General features: G+C 46.4%; 1 long non-coding RNA gene across 5 annotated transcripts; it reads left to right on the top strand.

Moving 5' to 3' along the window:
• The first annotated feature begins 901 nt into the window (after nucleotides 1-901).
• On the top strand, nucleotides 902-19,869 carry LOC309523520. Of its 5 annotated transcripts, none has more exons than XR_014215433.1 (3): nucleotides 902-8,568; nucleotides 19,132-19,199; nucleotides 19,592-19,869. It is a non-coding gene; the product is annotated as an uncharacterized lncRNA (long non-coding RNA). The 5 variants fall into 5 exon arrangements; XR_014215435.1 differs by having other exon boundaries at nucleotides 902-8,579; XR_014215436.1 differs by having other exon boundaries at nucleotides 902-8,579; nucleotides 19,132-19,461.
• The last annotated feature ends 30 nt before the right edge of the window (nucleotides 19,870-19,899 follow it).

Here is a 19,899-nt window from a genome sequence, read left to right as displayed (position 1 = left end):
GAGCCCAAACAGTAGGTGAAGCCAGAGCCAATGAGAGGGAGGAGCCAACTAATTCTAGTTTGGTCCACATCTCCTCCCTAGTGAGCAACACTGAGACTAAGGAGGCGGAAGCCGATAGGCCGGTCCACCCCTGGATGAGATGTAAAAAAAGAAGGCAACTGGTTGGGAGCTGGCTGAGGGTAGACAGGTTGGCAGCGCAGTGCTCCATTCACCCCAACGGACCAGCCTCCACTGCAGATAACCAATCAGGCCACTCTGCCAAACCTCCAAATTGCAGGGGCCCCCATCTCTATTTTTGACTATTACAATCAGGATTTGGGCCCTAAAGTTCTAACCACCCTCTGATGATTGCACTAAGGAGTAAGGGTTGCCATATATCCAGAACTCCCCTGACATAGCTCGTATTCGGCCCTCATAAACAGTGTCCACATGGAAATCTCTTAAATGTCTGGAAAATTCCAGACCTATGGCAGCCCATGTCGGAAGTGTTGTTTTTGGCAAATTTCATTAAAAATAGCTCAAAAGCTCAACAACTTTGGGCAAAAAAAAAAAGCACTAAAGAACTTTTGTGTCACTTTTTTGAAATATGGCAACCCTACGATAGCTATGAGCACTCATTTGATGATAATTGGCATTGATAGCTCTGGGATTTAGTACTAACGGATCAACTAACATGCCGATGTTGTGCACACCAGAAAATTCAAGCCACAGAAAAATTCTATGCAGTCTGGTTAAGTTTTATTTCTTATGCAAAGATTAATAAACATGGATAAAAACCACCAAGTTCAAGGTCTTTTCAAGGTCTTGTCAAAGACTTTGAACATATCTACACTATACATTTAAACTGTGCTCTTTTTCTAGAAAAAATGGTGCTGGAACTCACCATGAATGCCTCCCGGATCCACCCAAGGCACCAGTAGTTCTGGGAGTCCACACAGTCCCCATGGTCTCGGGTGCACGTGGATTTCATGGGGCCTTTTCAGGGCCAACACTTCCTAATAGTGGTCAATTCTCAGTCCAAGTGGCTTGAGGTGGTGCTGACCTCAACCGTGTCCCCTAGAGTGACTATAAATGCGCTCAGGAAGCTATTTGCGACACACGGCTTGCCAGACACACTGGTGAGTGATAATGGGACCGCTTTTACTTCGGCGGAATTCAAAGGATTTGTAACCAAGAATGGAATCCGCCACATTCGTTCCGCTCCTTTTCACCCAGCTACTAACGGCCAAGCTGAATGCATCGTCCATACTACCAAAGATGCACTTAGGCGCATAGTGCATGGAGACTGGACTCTCCAGTTAGTGTTCTTATTGGCCCAACACATCACCCCAAGTGCAGTGACTGGCCGGAGCCCAGCGGAGTTGCTTATGGGGAGGAGGCTTACTACCCTGCTTGATCGTATGCACCCCGACTGGGCTCTTGAGCAATGACCATCCACTGTGGTGTGGGGGGCTCCAAGAGGGTTCTCCCCGGGGGACACTGGGCATGTCCAAAACTGTGTGCCCGGACACAGTTGGGTTCCTGGTATCATTGCCCCCTGTACAGGTCCGGTTTCCTACGATGTAGGGTTGGAGGAGGGACTGGTTTGGAAGAGACACCTTGACCAGATCAGAGCCAGGGCACTTCCAAACACGGAACTTCAAGTGGAAAACAGAGGACAGAGAAATGGGTACTTTAGGAGATTCTGTGCTCAGGCCAGGGTGGGAACCAGACGGGTTGCCGGTGACTGAGTTATCCCAGCAGGGCGACTTCAGGCCGGAATCCTCAGTGGCTCCATCTGCAGTGACCCCTTCCGAGCCGGCCTTGCTGACCGTCCCACTCAGACTGCGTGTACCAGAGGAACCTCGTGGGTCACCCACCTCCTGGGTACTGGCGGAACCTCCTGGGTCACCCACTCGAGCACAGGAACCATGACAGTCCCAGCGGGAGCGGAAAATGCCAGCACACCTTGATGACTATGTTTGTTCCTTTTGTTAGGAAGTTGGGGGGAGGAGTGTTATATATTGGGTTCAACACATTTTATGTTACAAGGCACGTTCTAATCAATCGTAGAAGCGTTGGTGGACAAACGTTCTAATGGTAAGTAAGCGCATTCTCTTTCAACTGTCAACTGTCAACATGCTTGGGATTATTATCGTGTTGTCCAGTCAGTTTGGTTCTTGTGTTCCTATGAGTGAGCTGTTGTCACTGACAGATGTTGAATAAACTTAGTTGAGGAACTTATACAGTGGTACCTCAGGTTAAGAACTTAATTCGTTCTGGAGGTCTGTTCTTAACCTAAAACTGTTCTTAACCTGAAGCACCACTTTAGCTAATGGGGCCTCCTGCTGCTGCTGCACCACCGCCACACGATTTCTGTTCTCATCCTAAAGCAAGGTTCTTAACCCGAGGTAATATTTCTGGGTTAGCGGAGTCTGAAACCTGAAGCGTATGTAACCTGAAGCATATGTAACCCAAGGTACCACTGTACTACCTTGGGCTTCTGCCTTTTTCTGAACATTTAACAACTATATTTTCTCTAGTCCATCACCGTGCTGTTTTCATTGGCTTCTCCTAAGGGTCTAAAGGCAGAGTGGGTGGGAGCAGGAGGAAAAGGAGGGGACTCTTGTTTGTAGAAAATAACTTAAAGAGAGGTTAAGGAAAGGCCTTGCTGCAGAGAAGAAGGGTCTCTCTGTGTATGACACCTTCAGCTTTCTGATGGCAAGGTGGAAGAGAAGGGAGGAATTGGGTGGACATAAAGGTGGCGTATGGAGGAAGGGAGAAAATATGGTTGGGAGGGAGGTAGATGGGTGAGACAGTTTAGGGTTCTGGGGATGAGGAAGCTTGAGAGGAGAAGGAATTGGGGAGAGGGAGGAGGAAATGGATGGAGTTAAAGGGGGCATTTCCAGGAGGCACTAAGATAAATAAATATGTCAGAATCCTTTTCTTCCTTGTCTGTTCCTTAGCTGCCTCATATGAGAGTGATAAAGGATGACGAGCCCTCACTTATTCTGTAAAACCTGCACACATTTCATCTCATCCCGGAAATGTGTTGTGAAAATGAAGTCCTAGATCAGGGGTCAGCAAACTTTTTCAGCAGTGGGCCAGTCCACTGTCCCTCAGACCTTGTGGGTGGCCGGACTATATATTTTTTTTTGGGGGGGGGGATGAACGAATTCCTATGCCCCACAAATAACACAGATGCATTTTAAATAAAAGGACACATTCTACTCATGTAAATACACGGTGATTCCCGGACCATCCACGGACCAGATTTAGAAGGTGATTGGGCCGGATTCTGGGCCTTAGTTTGCCTACCCATGTCCTAGATTCAATGTAGTAATTTAGAACAGGTATTTCATTAACTAGTAAACACCCATGTACGAAAAACATACATAACAACACAACTCATACCCTCCAACCGCCCCAGTTTTTACTCGACATCCCGGATTTACAGAACAATTCCCAGCTTCTGTTTGGATCCAGGAATGTCCCACTTTCCCCCTCCATAACCGCTGCTGTCGAGCTCAGGAGGAGGATGAGCTGGCAGAGCCTCTCCATGGCCACCGCCGCCAGCCTCCTCCCTTTGGCAGCTCATAGTGGCTACTGGAGAGTGGGCAGAACAGAGGCATAGCTAGGGGTCAGGGGGTGCACTGGGCACCAATCACCCAGGAGGCACCACTTACCATGGGGCTTGCAGTGCGCCCAAACTACGCATCTCTCCTGGGAATGATGCAATGGCTCGGGCGCCTGCAGGCGCTGCACTGCGTGGGGCTTGCGTCCACCCTCCACATCCCCCTCAGCAGCCCTACAGCTGAGGGAGAGGAGGTCGGCAAACTGCATGCAAGCTCCACACTGCTTTTTTGAGCAGCATGGGGCTGGCCTGACTCAATAGAAGGCAAATTCCTGTGTTCCACACCAGGCCTCAATTAAAAAACATTCCCTTTTTGCTGTCCCTGAACTCTGAGTGGAGTGAGTTTGTACAGACCTAAAACATAATTCTTAGCACCTTCACTGAACAGTAGAGCCCAGGATCTTTTGCAGGGGGAAGCCATGACAGTTAAGCTGTATATTTGTAGTGTAGATAATATGTGCTACTAGCTGCAACCAGACACCTTCGAGTTACTTTTGTTGTTTTGTGAGGTAAATGTGATGTCAGAAAGAGAGCTACAACTGTTGGCAACACATGCTGAGATATATAGAGGGGCAAATGTGCATCAGGCAGGAAACTTGAAGCGGGAACCATGGCCGTTTTCCATGCCACCTTCCCCAAGAAACTCTGTTGTAAGGCAAGTGTGCCGTAAAATTACGTCAAGATCAGGAAGGAAAACGATCTGGCATTTGGGCACTCTTGACAACCCCAGGGCCTGTGGTGTTTTTGAAATGGATCAGCTAGGCAGCTGACAGCTTAAAGCTGACAGAAAGATTGACGGCGTTTTTGTGAGGAAAGAAAAACAGCGGCAAAATGAAGCTCGGGGGGGGGGAGCTGAGGGAATCAGACAGCATCAAATGGTAATTGAAAGAGGAGGAAATTACAGTCCTTAAACACTCCCCAGAAACAAATTTTTGATGTAAATCTTTTTTCTCTCATATATATATATATATATATATATATATATATGACAAGAAAAGAAATCTTGATTCAACAACACTCTTCTCCTCACAAGAGCTTGCACATACAGACACACACACCCCTTTCTCAACACACACACACACAAGCATTCAGGAGAATCAAAATTAGTTGTGACAGCTGAAATTCTGTACTCATCTAAGGACATTTTGACAGGGTACTTAAAAAAAAATACACATAAGAAGAAAAGAGGAAAGTGGTTCGGCGTAGCACTAGGGGGTGAGGGGGATGTGGGGGGATTCAAAGTGATACAAGACGCATAATTCGAACCTCCTTGGATTGCAAAGCTCCTTTTACCTAAGGGGCCTGCTGCCTTATTTTTATCCAAATGGCTCAATTACCTCAAAGCCCCACAGAGAAAATTATGGATGCTGGCCTTTATTTTCACTCGCTCTTCCTTCCTTCATTTCTCTCTCTCTCTCTCTCTCTCTCTCTCTCTCCCTCTCTCATCTCAACAACTGTAGATATCTTGTTTTCTTTACATTCTCTTTTGTTTTGGGGTGTTTGGTCCCCCCCTCCCCTCATGGTTATCATGGAGGAGGGTGGGTGTGCGCACACACACCTTAAATGTGTTCTCATATAAAGGTTTAAGAAATTTCAAGAAATTACGAAAATTTGGAGGCGAGTGGGGGGGGCAATGAGTTGTGGAAATAAAATGAAATAAATAAATAAATAACGTGAAGGCCAATCTTTCTCAGGTAAATATTCCCACTGCGCCTTCTCACCCCCCCCCACATCCCCTCTCTCAAATTCACTCACTCTTTTTGCACAGTCACCCCACCTCTCATTTTCATTTTCCCCACCTCTCTTTTCACTGCCCCCCTTTTCCCACCACTCCATTTTCTCTTCTTTCGTACACCTCTTAAAGCTGCCGTAATAGTAGCCTGTTTGGCACTTCACTCAGCCTCAATGAGAAAATATCCCCTCTCCCCATCGACGGCTTCGTTATTTCCAAACCCTGCAATAGCTCCTTTGCAAAAGGGCCACGGGGAGTAGCCATTTTTCGGCATTTTCCTTTGCCTCATGTTTGTCATCCTTCGAATTACCACTCCGGGGGGTTCTGCTCGGACCAACACTGGGCCTCGCTATTCACGCCTCTCCTGCTCCTTGAGATCATGCAGGGAGAAATTAGTTATTTATTTTGAGCGCCCGCTGCAACTCGTTTTATCTTCAGAAGTGTTTGTTTTGATTACTGGCAGGGGGAGGGGAGCAAAAAGAACGAGGCTCAGCAGGGAACAGCTTTGGAAACGCTGAGCCGTGGCGGCCTCACAGCCCCTCCACACCCAGCAGGGAGTGCTAGAGAGAAGTGTGCAGTGGATATGTAGTGTGTGTTTGTATATATAACAGACAGACAGACAGATAAGGTTGCATATGGGGGTGAAGAATGTTAGCAGAATGAGTGGAATGAAGCAGACGGAGTCCAGAGAAAGAGAAAAGTGATAATACTTCACTGATGTAAAAAGGAGGATAGCTGCAGTAGTTTTTCACAAGGGGAGTCATTCCATTCAGGGCCAGCCCACCCATGAGGCCAGGTGAGACAACTGCCTCAGGCAGCAGGATCTACCAGAACGGCGGGTCCCAATGTCAGTCTTCCTTCCCCAGTTGTTCCTGATGTAGATCTTTCCTCACCTTATCCCCTGGTAGGAAGTGGTGGGACCATTTTGGGTTCCACCTCAGGTGCCCAAATGTCTTGGGCTGGCCCTGGTTGCAGTTTTTGTGTCCACTTTGTCCTCACATCCAAACTTAGCAGGTGGTAAGTGCAAGGAATAGGGCTGGGCCATAGGCAGGAATACCTGAATCCATACCTAGGAGGGACCAAGGTATTCTGAGCAACTTGGGCAGATGAAAACCAGGAGCCTGAAATCTGGCAAGCACAACATTTATCTCTGCTTATCTGCCAGAGGCAACAGGAAGGACACAGTCTTGCTGTATATACCAAGCCTGGATAATTCCAGAGGACTTTGTACCATCTGCTAAGTCAGTGCTAAGGAAACTGGCCCTCCAGATGTGGATGGACTCCAATTTCCATTAGCTTCAGCCAGCATAGCTGATGATCAGGGATGCTGGCAGTTATAGTACAAAAACTTTGGAGGTCCACAAGTTCCCCATCCCTGGTTCAGAAGAGGAGGAGGAGACAGAGACAGATGGTAATAGTGTCTATATTTAAGTTATTCTAAGAGACCAGAAGATAGATAGATTTTCAGACAGTTGGCATATATTCTGAATGGCCTCTCCGAATGGAGAGTTCTAATGAAGCAGCCTTCTCATTGAAAATCAGGCCTGGGGACTTCAGGATTTTTTTTATTTCTGACACTGGCAGATGGACACTCCAACTGCAAACCTATAATCCTTTGATTTTTCTTGGTGTTCAATGTGTTTAACTCCTCCTTCCCTGAAAATGCAGGAAGCCCCTTGGAGTCAGAGAGTTATAAAGAGCGTATTAAAGGGTCAAGACCAAGAGATGAAATGCAGCTACTTCCTCCCTAGAGATGAAACTGGTACCAATATCTATTAACACACACTCTCTCTTTAAATCCATTTGAGCTTTGAGACAATGAGTGTTGTGGGTTGATTTGTTAAAGTGCCACATTCTGCTTTGTAATTTTAACTGATCTCTAAAGGTTCTGTATCAGGACAGCAGTAATTATTTTAAAGGGCGAGTGGAGAACCTCAGGTCTGGGGCCCCAAAACAACCCTCCAGGGCTTGCTATCTGGCCCTTGAAATTCTCCCTAGGCCACACCCTTCATCACCCTTCCTTTGCACCCTCCTCAATCGTTTTTCTCTACTGGGATATGTCCTTAAACTGTATCTTGCTTACTTTGACGGAGGATGGGAAGAGGTGTATGTGTTTAGAAACATCTAACTTGTTAAGGGATGTACAGTAATTAAAAAAATCAAAGCAGATTGCAGCAATAAAACATAAAACTGCACAATAGGCCTAGCAAAATAGAAAAGTTTTCAGCGGGTGTTTAAAAGTTGATACAGAAGACACACACTGAATCCTACTGGCAGAGTATTCTGCAGGACTGAGCTGATGACCCGAAAGGCTCAGTTTCTTGTTAAATGAATGACCAACTACCTTCCTGCAGATGATCTCAGTGATTTCACTGGGATAGAAAGGTTTAGGCGTTAGCCACCATCAATCTGTTAGCCACCATCCATCCTCCACCCACCTCCAGACACTCACACAGGACAATCACTGCCTCCACTGATTCCAATTTAAAAGAAAGGTAGAGCTGGGTATCACCCGCATACTGGTTAACACCCATCCCCAACTCCCTGATGATCTCTCCCAGCAGCTTCATATAGATATTGAAAAGCATGGGGGAGAGGACAGAGCTCTGAGGTACCCCACAGGTGAGAGCCCAGGCCTCTGAACACTCATCCTCCAGCATTACTTTCTAGACATAGCCCAGGAGTAAGGAGCAAAACTACTGCATAACAATGCCCCTTGCTCCCAACTCCTCTAGAAGCTCCAGAAGGATACCATGATCAATGGTATCAAAAGCTGCTGCTAGATCCAGCAGAAAATTGTAAGTTCAACCTGATTGGTGGAAGGTACCAGTTTTACAGGTTGCCTTCATCGGTGGGAGAGATTATTATGTCTCACTGGTCAGTTGCTGCCCACCTTTAGCTGGACAGTGTCCAGTAAATAAAGTGTTGACCTGTCATAGTCCACTTGCTTCAGTGGGTGCTTGGAACTCAGAGTGTCACTAAACAAGTGGACTGAACTGATTCAGGCAAAAAAATAAAGAAAGAAACTGTCTTGTGCCTAGATAGCTAGAATGTCAGGACCATTGCAGGTCAATGATTCACGGAAGATGGCCATCATCGACCATGAACTGAGAATGCTCATCATTGATGTTGCCACTCTACAGGAGACCAGACTCATTTCAAATGGCTGCCAGAGAAATATACTACACCTTTTTCTGGCAAGGAGAGCATCCAGAAGAACCACGTATTCACGGTGTATGCTTCACAATGAAGAACTCCCTTCTGTCTGTGATAAAGGGCTCAGAACATTTGTTTTCCCTCCACTTCTCAATTGCCTTCATTTTGGTTAACATCTTGAGCATCCAAGACAGACGGATGTCAACAAGGACCAAAACTCAGGCATCCTTTGAAATTTGCACTTCTCTGAATTTTGCAGTGTGGTTTTCCTGCCAAATAATGTGTTTTTAAACATGTATATACTGGGGCAAAGTGCCCATAAAAATTAATCCCCCCTGCCATGAAAATAACATGAAAATGCTTTATTTTAGGGTAAATGGCTTTGGAAAAATATGTCTATTAGGGGAAATTGCAGCTTGTAAACCACTTAAAAGTTCTGTCGACGATCAAGCGTTATATACATTATATACCGTATTTTTCGCTTATAACACGCACTCGACCATAACATGCACGTAGTTTTTAGAGGAGGAAAATCCGTAGGCATGCCACCCGTAGGCATTCCCTCCATAACACGCACAGACATTTCCCCTTACTTTTTAGGAGGAAAAAAGTGAGTGTTATGGTGCAAAAAATACGGCACATTTTTAAAAAATTAAAATAAATCAATGAAATAGAAGGATGTGTAGGTTGGCAGAAATTTGCATTGAAAATGTTGAACAATGTTATTTATTATCTACTTGTCTGTTGTATTTATAACCCACCTTTTTCTCGTAAGGAGCTCAGGGTGGACATAGCTGCCCTCTTCCTCGTTTAACCCCATGGGGCAGGTTAGGTTGAGAGGCATTGAATGGCCCAAGCAAGCTACATGGGCTAGTGGTGATTTGAACCCTAGTCTGACACTCTAACCACTTCACGTGGACCTTTCATAAAAAGAAAAAGAAAATACAAGTTGATGTAGAAATGCTGAAAACCAAATTTAAAATTGGAAAAATGAGAAATTAAATTGAAAACTTCACCTCAGTGTGCCATTGCTTAGAATTGCAAGAGGGAAGAGTGCAGGGTCTGCTTGTGAGACTTCTATTAGGCCATTCAGCTGGTCATTGTGCAAACAGTATGCTGGGCTAGTCGGGGCCCCTTTGGCCTGATCTCGCACATTCTTATGTTCTTAACAAGTTTTTATTTTTAAAAAGCTTGCTTCACAATCACATTCTACAAATGAAATCAGAAAACAAGTCGACGCATGATATGTCTCACTCACATCTTGTTAACATATTGTTGAAATTTAAACGGGTCTGAATTTTCCATTCCAGCTCTCGTTCAAAACCCTCCCTCGCAGAGCCCATTGCATTGGGGTTTGAGCCTCCTGCAACCAAAGATACAAGCTCTGCCTCTACTGTAGGCTGACACAGGCCTCTATGGGGCAAAACCAGCTGATTTGACATTACTGAGGCTTTCTACTCAGAGAGGGAGAGGGAGAGCAAGAGGCCTCTCTGCCTTGCCATACTGCTTTTGCCTCAGGGCTTAAGCTAGGCGTGTCCATCATGATTTCTGCAAAGCTATCTTTGTAAAAGTTAATGTCATGAGTCTCTGCTCCCCTGTTTCCTTATCCTAGGCCATCTGCTGCATTATTAAAACTCCCCCCCCCCCCGCAACCTTAGAGAGCTCAACTCACCACACAGGATTTACTGCCACACCTTAAAAACCATGTTATTAGTGCTATGTAGCTTAGGGGTCAACATGTCACAGTAGACCTTCATTGATTTGGTTTATTATTTTCTTTTTCTTTTTTAAAGAAACCCTTTCCCCACGGCTAAAGCACTTTGCCTCTCAGAGTGGTCTCAGGCTTCATGGGCCTCTTTCCCCTACCTTCCATCGACTGACCTGAGCTTCTCTGAGGGGATGGAGGCGAGAGGGAGGGAAACCTCAATCCAACGCTGAAGGCCATCAAGTGTTTCTGAAAACATGGCTGGCGGGGTAAAAAACCAGCTGGGTGGTTGAACTCTTGACCCTTGAGGAAAGATGTAACGTGTCTCCCTAGTTTATTTTAATCAATACCTCTATAAAATAAAGCCGCATGAGGCTGGCTTTTGAGGGCTCTCTCTGAAATCCCAGGACACCTTCTGCTTGTTTGCAAAATCAGAAACTGCCATTTCTGGCTTTTGGTTTAGTGTTGAGCAGAATGGCAGATGGCCCACATGGCCTTGGGGTGGGGAAAGGTCAGCGGACCTTGTAAGAATCTTCCAGCAGTCCTCAGATGAGATCTTCACAACCTTCCTCAGTGGGGAAAACAGAAGCTCGCTGTTAAAATGGTCGCTTGGGACTAGGAAGAACCCCATAATCAGGACCCCATCCACAAGAGCTTGTATAGGCTACCAAGTCAGGTACAAGGTTCTTGTATTAACAGGTGCAAGCCCCTTAACAACTTGGTTCCAGGATACCTCAGGGACCACCTGACCCCTTATGTCCCTGCCCAACCCCTGAGGACTTCTGGGGAGCCACTGTTAGTGGCCCCCTGTGACACAGACAGCTTTGTTTTCCCTCCACTGTTAGAGGCAGCAAGCCTCTAAATACCATTTTCTGGGAATCACAAGTGGGGAGGAGAGTGCTGTTGCACTTAATTCCAGTTTGCAGGCTTCCCATTGAAGCATCTGATCGGCTACTGCGAGAACCAGATATTGGGCTGGAAGGACCACTGGCCTGATCCAGCAGTGTTCTTATGTTCTACCTCTATTGTTGGGGATAATTTTTACCTCTGAATACCAGTTGCTGGGATTAGCAAATGGGGAGGAGAGTGCTGTTGCACTCAGGTCCTTCATGTAGGCTTCCCAGAGGCAACAGGATGCTCAGATAGATGGGTCTTTTGCCTGATCCAGCAGCCAGGCACTTCTTTATGTTCTGCCTCCATCATAGGAGACAGTAATGCTTCTGAATACCAGTTGCTAAGAATCGCAAGTGGGGAGAACGCCATTCCACTCATGTCCTACTTTTAAGCTTCCTGTTGGGGCATCTGGTTGCCACTATGAGAACAGGATGCTAGTCTAGATGGGTCACTGGCCTAATCAAGCAGGGCCCTTCTTCTATTCTTATGGAGACAAGACAGATATAAATATTAATACTGGGCTGAATGAAGCAGCAAGCCCTGAGAAGTGTGTGTGTGGTGTGGCAGGAATACGCTGTAGTTGAGGCTATGTGTACCAGACTGCCAGGCCTGTGCCCTCTAAGCCAACCTACTGACCTCAGGTGTGGAAGAGAGCAGTGTTATAATAACACTCAGCCAGCATACCCTCCAACATTTCTCCCATGAAAATAGGGATGTCCATTTCCATAATGATAACTTTACTATTTATACCCCACACATCTTACTGGGTTGCCCCAGCCGCTCTGAGCTGCTTCCAACATATATAAAAGCACAATAAAATATTAAACATTTAAAAAAACTTCCCTATACAGTGGTACCTTGCTTCTCGAACTTAATCTGTTCCGGGAGTCCATTCGATTCCCAAAACCATTTGAAAGCCAAGGTTCCAATTGGCTGCAGGAGCTTCCTGAACTCAAGTGGAAGCTGTGTCGGATGTTCGGCTTCCGAAAATCGTTCGCAAACTGCGACACTTACTTCCAGGTTTGTGGCATTCGGGAGCCTATTTGTTTGACAACTAAGCCATTTGAGAACGAAGGTACCACTGTACAGGATTGCCTTCAGAAGATGGATAACTCCATACCCTCCAACATTTCTCCCATGAAAATAGGAATGTCCTAAGGAAAACTGGGACAGTCCAGGATCGAATAAGAAACTGGGATGGCTTCTATAAATCAGGGACATCCCTGGAAAATAGGAACACTTGCAGGGTCTGAGCCAGTACCAGTCCTGTCAGCTCCTGTAACTGAAATGCCAGCCATCTTGTTTTTCACCTCCAGCAGCAAAATTTATTCACCTGGCCATGACAGTAGGAAGTGAGGAGGAAAGGAGACATCCCGGTAGCCGTTAACCATTGCTTAACAAAAGTGGAAATTCATATGTCATGGGTGTGTTAACCAGGGAGGGAGGGGCCCCTCGTACCTCTCTGTCACAATTCATGGGCTGGTTTAGTACTCTCTGAATGGGAGATTGATATCCCATGATGCATAAGTGCCTGTAATATAATATATGTCAGAATGTGTACGTGGGGCATATGTGTATGAGTGGGAGAAAAACTGAAAATATGCGGGGGGGGGATTGTGGAAACAGTCTCCAGTTGCTCCCTAGATAATGGAATAGGGATACAGGGAATTATGAAATGACCTCACTTCCCATTTTGCCAACCACACCAGCTGGGGTTTCTCACATTGTCCAATCTGATGGGAGACTCTTCAAAGTGTGAGTGAATTTTCAAGACAAGACAATAGTTGAGGTACTGTGGGAATCGTGATGGGAAAAGTTAGGGTTGCCATATTCCCAAAAGGGGGAGGGGGCTTTTGAGCTGCAAACTGGCGGGGAGGGGTTGCCCTGCCAGGCATAGTACTGGAAGAGCCCGGGGGGGGGGTGTTTACCCGGCGCTGGATGCCAAGGGAGGTGGAGCCTCAGGCTTCCGGTGTGGGGAAGATTGGGTAGTGGAGGGTGCAGGTTGGCTGGCAGCACGCGCATGTCTGTGCATGTGCCCAATGAGAGCTTCTCCTACACACCAGCTCCTGGCACACTCACAAACACCCACAACCTGTCAGCAGAGGAAGAAGAGGAGGAGGCTTGACCTGGCGAGACAGTTAGTGGGGGGGGTTGTTGCCCCCTCCTACACACCCACCTCTCCCTATAGCAAAGTGCAAGGAGTTCTATGTTATTGCTGGTGGTGGTGCACCAGGGGAGGCAGAGGCTGCTGGAAAGTTGCCCCCAGCCCTCCTGTAGTGTCCTCCCAGTCTTTACTGTTGGCTGCAAGGTCCGCTTGGAAACCTCTCCTTAGCAGGCACCGGAGAGATGATGAGCCAGCACTCACCTCACCAAGGCCGCGTCTGCGTGCTGGAGGAAAGGTTGCTGCTGCTGCTTCCCCCAGAAAAGAAAGCCACTGCAGTCATTTGAATCCTGCACTGCTTTTGTTTTGAAAAACATGAAATTGGTTGAGGCTGTTTTTGGATTTTTAAAGCATTTTTTAAAAATAATTTAAAAATAAATTCTTTTTTAGTCGTCCTACTTGCCATACATCAGAGTTTTCCTGGACATTTTGCCAATTTGACAAAAATCCGCCCTGACGCCATTTTGTCAGTCCTATTCCCAGACAGTCCAATTTCTTGGACGTATGGCAGCCCTAGGAAATTTCCATCCAAACCAAATAGCAGTCAGTTTTGTCTTTTGTAGCGTTTGACACTGCCTTTCAGCCATGAGACAGACAACAATAATTTAAAACTGATTGAAGGTTAAATATCAAAGGGAACCACCAACTGACCAATAGTGCTTGCTTATTGGACTAGCGTTGTCCCAAGATTTTGTCCTCTTATTGTTCACCAGTTTTCTTCCTCTGCAAAAGAGGCTTCCATTTTTCTGCCTAAGATCATAGCCCCAATCTATATTGCAAGTCCAGGGGCTGGGTGCAGTGCTCTGGGCCTCTCTCTGTGGCCCTTTGAACTCTCTCTCTGACCACACCCCATTTATCCAGGCCACACCCCTCACTGGCCCTGCTTTTGTACCTGAGTGTTTTTGCCTGGCTGAGGACTGCTTCTCAGTGGTGGGTGGGGCCAGAGGCAAAAGTGGGTGGAGCACAAAATGCCTTCAACACCCATCTCTTTCTATTGTCCATCCAATGCTTTTTTTTTTTTACTTTCCTGGATGGACGATAGAAAGAGACGAGTGTTGAAGGCACTTCTTGCTTCACCCACTTTTGCCTCTGGCCCCACCCACCACTGAGAAGCAGAAGACTGTCCAGAAAGAAATGTGTTCCTATCTTCTACTGGTTGCTTGAATATTAAACCCAAAATTAATTTCTATCCATTAGCTTAAAAATATGTTTCTTTTTTCAGTTTATCTTCAAAGGACAGCTGCGGGGGGCTTGCTTGAAAGAAAGACAACTGGAGATGCCAGATGGTACCTTTCCCTGGACTGAGCTCCTGATCCAGGAAATGCACATTCTGGGATGGAGGAAAGCTGTGTGGCTTTCTCCAGATGCAGCTGATAGGACTGTGCATCCAGTGAAAGGTTATGTTTTGTTTAGGAGACAGGGAAAGAAGAGCTTCTGAGCTGGAGCAGTCTATCTGAACTTGGGGTTTCAGCAGCAAGACCTTTAGAAGGCTCACAGCTCTTCTTTTCAGTGACCCCACCTGCTGCCTATCACTCCCCCAGCAGGCATCTAACTCAATATGGCCATTTCTGAACACATGCAGTTAACAGTTCTGGTAGAGATGAGCCTCTGAGTTTGAATTGGGTGGTGGGAGGGAGGGGAAGATGAAAGCCCTTAAAGAAATCTACAAGCCACAGTTGGAGGCAGTAATGAATACCAGTCGCTGGAAACCACAGGAGGGGGCACATTGCTGTTGTGCTTAGATCCTGATTTCAAGTCTCCCATTGGAGCAGGATGCTGGATGGGACCCCCTTTTGCCTGATCCAGCAGCCAGGCTCTTATGTTTTCCCTCCACTGTCAAAGATAGCATGAATGTCTCTGAACACCAGCTGCTGTGAATTGCAGGAGGGGAGAACACTGTTGCACTAATATCCTCCTTGCAGGCTTCTGCTAGGCTACTGGACTAGATGGGCCACTAGTCGAGACTACACCAGAGCTCTTCTTTAATCCATCTGTCCGCCCCCCCCCCAATAGCTGTCACAAATCATCCTCTTTGCCCAAAAGAGCTGAGTTCCCTGTAATTCACAGTACAGTGGTGCCCCGCAAGACGAATGCCTCGCAAGACGGAAAACTCGCTAGACGAAAGAGTTTTCCGTTTTGGAGGTGCTTCGCAAAACGAATTTCCTATGGGCTTGCTTCGCAAGACCACAATGTCTTGCGAGTTCCTGCTGGTTTTTCCCCCTTTCCCCCCCTTTTTCTAAGCCACTAAGCCGCTTATCAGCTGATCCGATCAGCAGATAAGCCACTAAAAGCCGCTAATAGCGCTAATCCGCTAATCCGTCAATGGGCTTGCTTCGCAAGACGAAAAAACTGCTAGACGAAGAGAATAACAGAACGGATTCTTTTCGTCTTGTGAGGCACCACTGTAGATGTGTATTTTGTCAAGTTGTTCCGATGGTTTGTTGATTTTCAGTAGAAAATTTTCTCTCTCTCTCTCTCTCTCTCTCTCTCTCTCTCTCTCTCTCGTGTGTGTGTGTGTGTGTGTGTATTCCCTGTTCCCTACAAACTCCTTTTTTGCTCCTTACTGGTGACTTTTGTCCTTGATGGGTTCAGCATCTGAATGAGACATTATTATATCACATAGAGGTAGCTATTAAGGAGAAAGTGGCGCCCATTCTCCCCTAGACAATGCCAGGTTTTGCTAATTCTCTCCTGTGTTATCCGCATTTGGGTCCCATCTGGCTGACACAGTTTGCTCCAGTCCCTCCCGCCATTATGTTACCGCTTGCCTGTTTGAATAATATTGCTTCCCCCTCCCCTTCTACGCTTTATCCACCTCTAGCCTTCCTCTCCCCTCCTCTCCCTTTTCTTCTTTCTTTTAATAGTCTCCCAAAGGCCAGAACCGAACTTGCTTAATAGAGTAATGTCAAATGTGTTCAAAACAGACCAATAAAAAAAAACCTAATGCATTTCCTGCTCTTTGTCTGTCAATCGCTCTAGTGCCTAACATTTTCCACTCTGAAAACCACTTAAAACACATCTACAACAATCCCTCACAAAACAGCCACTTGTTGGCTAATTGTAGGAACCTCCCTCCTCATTCCCCCCCACCTCTGCTGTTCCGCCTTTTCCTCGTCTTTTGCATTTGGAGGATCGATCCTGACCAGAGCACTGCAGAGCGCCTGTGGCTCTGAACCAGAGTGCCGCAGCAATTCAGGGGGGTCTGTGCAGAGCTCAGCACCTGAACAGATCTGGCCTTTTCCTTTCAACTCCTGGCAAGAGGGGAGGCCACATGCATTCGGGGCCTTCCGTTCCGACGCTACTGAGTCACTCTGGTGACCTTGAGCATGTTGCTTAAATGCGAAATTGTGTTTTTAGGTTGGCTGCCTGCTTTATATTCGTTTTGCTTTTTTATTTATTTAAAAAAAAGGTTGGTGGGGAGAGAGGGAGGGGGAAAGTATTTAAGTGTTTCAAGCAGCCTTCCTGCAGGGCTTCATTATAAAAAAGAAAGAAAAGAAAAGACAGAGAGTATTTTCTATAAAAAGATGACATCGGATTGGCGGCTGCCATTGGAGAGTTATAGAACTACTGCTTAAGCAATGGAATAAGGAGCAAGGGAGGAGGGTAAACCTCAAGACTATGGGGCAAATGCAGCCCACCAGGCCTCTCTGTTCAGCCCTGGGAACTCTCCCCAGGGACAAACCTCTTTCCCCCAAGCCCACTCCTCACTGGCCCTCTTTCACCCTTCAAATACTGTGGTACCTTGGATTATGAACTTAATTCGTTCCAGAGGTCCATTCTTAACCTAAAACTGTTCTTAACCTGAAGCACCACTTTAGCTAATGGGGCCTCCCGCTGCTGCCGCACGATTTCTGTTCTCATCCTGAAGCAAAGTTCCTAATCCGAGGTACTATTTCTGGGTTAGCGGCGTCTGTAACCTGAAGCGTCTCTAACCTGAAGCGTCTTTTACCCGAGGTACCACTGTATATTTATCCTTAACGCTGCCTCTAGCTTGTTTGGATGGGGAGCAGAGAGAGCAGCATGTGAATTTGTCTTCCCTACTTCCCTGCTTCCACATTCCTTATTCACCCACTTTTGCCTCTAGCCCCACCCACCACTGGCACATGGTCTCAGAAGGTTTCCTAAAGGGGAATGGAGCCCTTGGACACAATCCCTGATTTAAAACAGAAGGACCCCAGGCTATTCAACGTTGGCGCGTTGGGTATTGTTTACATCAAGGATGGACAATCGGTTGATATCTAGATGTTTTGCAAAGCTATTTCTCATAATAATTCATTTTTGTATGTTTGTTTCACTATGCATTTTCATGCACACACTACCCTGGTATATGCATTTATTTACATTACTTGGTTGGAGAGTGGCATTGCAAAATTTGGAGAACTGCACTTTTCAGAGGATAGCAATGTTTCTGTTCACATTCTTTTGGAAAATGTGTATTAGTTAGGCTTGACTTTAAATGTGAACTGAATCAAATTCCTCCCCTTTCCCTTGCCTGGAAGGATCCATGTTTCCATGAGCTTATTAAGAGGGAGGACAATGATTCCTGTCCCTCTCTTCTGAACTGGCTTAGTCACAATGCGAGAATTGGCAAGCAGGCAATGCAGAGTGAGAGTGGGAAGCATTGTTTTTGCTCTGAATGGTTATTAAAACAGAAGAGGAAATGATGGTGTGTCCAACCAGTTAGATGTGCTAGGAAAAAATACTTTGCCCCTGTTCTTGGGGGCCACAAACATGGAGACTTAGCTTTTTGCAGTCTGTAGTTAGATATTGCTATTTATATGGAGTACAGGCAGCCCCTCGTTTATCCAGGGGTTACATTCTGAGGCACCATGCATGTTGGTGAAATCAGGTATAATGGAAACCCACTGAAAAAGCCTGTGTACAACCTGTTATGACCCTGCCTCAGCTCCACCCTTTTAGTGATGTTTCAGGGACATCTTTATGACGTTTCCGGGTCACTTCTGGGTTTGTTGCACATACACAGTCACACACTTATTGAACGTGCATAAATGGGCAGTTTATAAAGTAACCTAAGCAGGAAAGACAATGCCTCCAAAGGGTTTACAATCTAAATGCTAAGCCAGAGACAGAAATGTTAAAAGCAACCCAAGACAAATTGAAGCAATGCAGTTAAGCATAGCAATACGTACAGAAGTGATTTAGTGGTTCTTGGTTTCCAAACCATGCCACACAATTAGCTGGGGAAACTAAACAACAGATTTGTAAGGTAGATCAGTGTTAACTGTCCTCACATTGCAAATGGACATACATTCAGGTTGAGAATGGCTTGCTTAAGACCACCTAGTGAACTTAAAAGGAAGGGCTTGTAAGTTAACTCACAAGGAATCGCAGGAAGAATTTGGGGAAGGGCTGTAGCTCAGTGGTAGATCATGACATGCAGAAAGTCCCAGGTTCAACCCCCAACATCTCAAAGTAGGGCTGGAAGACTTCTCTGCCTGAAATCCTGGAGATATATAATGCCACTTCCAATGGCCTATGAGGACTAGAATCTTTAGTTTTAGATGGACGACAGTAATTCAATGACAGAACACATGTTTTGGACCAAGGGTTTGGCTCAGTACAAGGTCACTTCCTCTGTTCCTAGCAAGGGTCGTAGCTCTGTAGTACAGCATCTGCTTTCTATACAGAAGATCCTAGGTTCAGTGCTCAGTGACATGCCTAGATAGGGCTGATAGAGACCCCTGCCTTAAACCCTGGAAAGCTGATGCCAGACAGTGTAGACAATACTGAGACAAATGAACCGCTCAGTAGAAGACGACTTCATATGAAGATTTGGAATGGCTGGTCCTGTTCATCTCTCTCTCTCTCTCTCTCTCTCTCCCTCTCTCTCTCTCTCCTCACTTTTGCAGGTTGTCTCATGACCCAGAAAGGCTGTCGGGCCAACAGCAGCAGAGGGGCAGATAATGTCAGCGTCTAAGTGAGCATCTCACATAACCAAAGAGGTCACCCTGGTGACCTCCTCTTCCCCCCCTTTTCTACAGAGAGGAAAAAGTCAAGAGAAAAAGCCAATATCTTCTGTTACGAGGGTCCAACAAAACATACCTGTCTTTTTGGATGGCCACATTCTCAGTTTGGATGATGGGGAAACAGGGAGGGGTGTTCAGGCAGAAAGGAGACCCCACAAAGGGCCAACTGACCACTGCTATTGAGTGACCAGATGGGTGTCCGGAGTTCCTTGTGTGAGTCCCTTGTCTTTTCCTTTTACGGCGGTGAGGCTTTGAGGCCTAGACCCCTCGGGGCAGCCTTTTGTAATTGCCATGCTTATCTGCCCTCCCTGGTTTTGTGATCCCGCCTGTCCTTCTCCCTCAGGTGGTTCCCATGATGGCGTGGACCGTCAAGGAGGAATAAAGCTCCCTTTCAGCAATCGCTGGTGAAGGCTTTGGGAAACTCCCGGGGAGAGATGCAAGGCAGATCCTTGTGAAATGCAGAGACAAAGCCACCTTGTTTCAAGAAGTTTACAAAGGGAGCCCATCTCCTCCTGGGAAGTTTTCATCCAAAGGCTCTCGACCTCAGCACAAAGGGAGTCTTCTCGGCCAAGCTGGGTGTATATATTTAATAAACCTACTAGCAGCAGGCAAGGGGCCACAGATGGTTCTTGGAGATGCTGTATGTGTTTT

This window comes from Podarcis vaucheri (genome assembly GCF_965113315.1).
Source record: "Podarcis vaucheri genome assembly, chromosome: Z".
Taxonomy (NCBI): Eukaryota; Metazoa; Chordata; class Lepidosauria; order Squamata; family Lacertidae; genus Podarcis; species Podarcis vaucheri.
The sequence above is the reverse complement of the archived record's forward strand: the minus strand, read 5'-3'. Positions and strand labels throughout refer to the sequence as shown.